Raw genomic sequence first — 1,636 nt, 5'->3', positions numbered from 1 at the left:
TGTGTAAATAAGTGAGTAGGGCAGAGAAATAAAAAGGACTAGCAGAGGATGGCTGTATTATAGTTTATTGACGTTAATATTAATACTGTACTATATTTCTAGAGAGAGATGTATACTGTGTGTATGTGTGCATATATATGTGTGTTTGTGTGTGTGTATATATATATCCTCAAAAACTAAGTTGTACTGTATTTCTGTCTGTCTCTCTCTCTCTATATATGTGTGTGTGTATAAAACCCCAAAAGCTAAGTGGGGCCAGAAATACGTTGTACTGGGGATATACTGTATATATATATATATATATGCGCACACACACACACACACACACACACACACACAAAATAATCCAGCCACCCTCTGCTAGTCCTTTTATTTCTCTGCCTCCCCACATATATTATATTATATTATATTATATGGTTGGATTATTGTTTATTGAAGTTAAAATTAATACTGTGCTGTACAGTATTTCTTTTAATATATTTATGCATATACACATAAAACTTCCAAAACTAAGTCTGGGGAAGAAATACGTTGTACTGGATTTCTTTAAATATATTTAAACATTATTTTTAAAGATATTTAAAAATTAAACAAAATTTTTTAAAAATCATCTAGCAGAGGATGGTTTCGATCCATCGACCTCTGGGTTATGGGCCCAGCACGCTTCCGCTGCGCCACTCTGCTGCTGGGTGCATTGGGCAGCCTCGGATTGCCTATTCAAAACGATGACGTCGACGTTGCTGCAGCAAAGCTTTGTTCAACCCCAAAATAGAAGCAGGAAGAAGTGCTTTTCAAAGCCATTCGGGTTTTGGATTGAAACCCATTCTGAGCCTTTCCCCCTTTCAATCAGGAACCCAAAGAAGGTTGTATTCTTGTCAACCATTCCTTTAGCCTAGCAATTAAAGAGGAAACATATCCAAGTGTAATAATAATAATAATAATAATAATAATAAATTATTTATATCCTGCCTCTCCCTGTGTTGGCTGTTTAGCAAATCACAATAAAATCCAAAATCCACCCAACAGCGATGCCTTCATGGGACCAAACAACATGCACAAAATGCATGATGCAAGCTTTCGAAGCGCCACTGGCTTCTTCATCAGGATAAGGTGTTAAAAACCATTCAGGAAGGGGAATATATATATATATATGACAATATTAGTCACAGGTTTGCATTTTGTCAAGATGTTGGTCATGATGTTCTAATTATGGAAGGATATCTCTGCAGGTTGGATAAACCTTCTGGTCATGTTTGTATTTGTTGTGTGCCTTCAAATCGGCTCAGACTGGCCCCAATTAATATTTTATTTTATTATTTTAATTAAAGAGGGAAGGGTAGTATACTTATTGAGGGCCAGATGCCACAGTGCTTTGAGAGCTAGACTGCAGGATCAGTTAATTAATCAGTACAGTACCTAATATGGTTTGTTTAAAAGAGCTGAAACAAAAAGCCTGGGGATGTTGCAAAACCCTAATTCTTGAAAGGGTCCTTGGAAATGACATTGGATGCATTGCAGAAATAATCCAGTTTGATACTGCTTTAACTGCTGTGGCAAAATCCTACATGATTGTGTGAGGTTAACCTTTTGTTAAGAGGTGTGATGCACTGATGCCCCAAACTACAAATCCCAGAAT

At 36.6% G+C, this 1,636-nt stretch overlaps 1 non-coding gene across 1 annotated transcript; it reads right to left on the bottom strand.

The window, feature by feature from the left end:
• Nucleotides 1-612: 612 nt before the first annotated feature.
• Nucleotides 613-684, bottom strand: TRNAM-CAU. The gene has a single exon. It is a non-coding gene; the product is annotated as a tRNA-Met (tRNA).
• Between the last annotated feature and the right edge of the window lie 952 nt (nt 685-1,636).

Source organism: Sceloporus undulatus, chromosome 6 (assembly GCF_019175285.1).
Source record: "Sceloporus undulatus isolate JIND9_A2432 ecotype Alabama chromosome 6, SceUnd_v1.1, whole genome shotgun sequence".
Classification (NCBI taxonomy): domain Eukaryota; kingdom Metazoa; phylum Chordata; class Lepidosauria; order Squamata; family Phrynosomatidae; genus Sceloporus; species Sceloporus undulatus.
The sequence above is the reverse complement of the archived record's forward strand: the minus strand, read 5'-3'. Positions and strand labels throughout refer to the sequence as shown.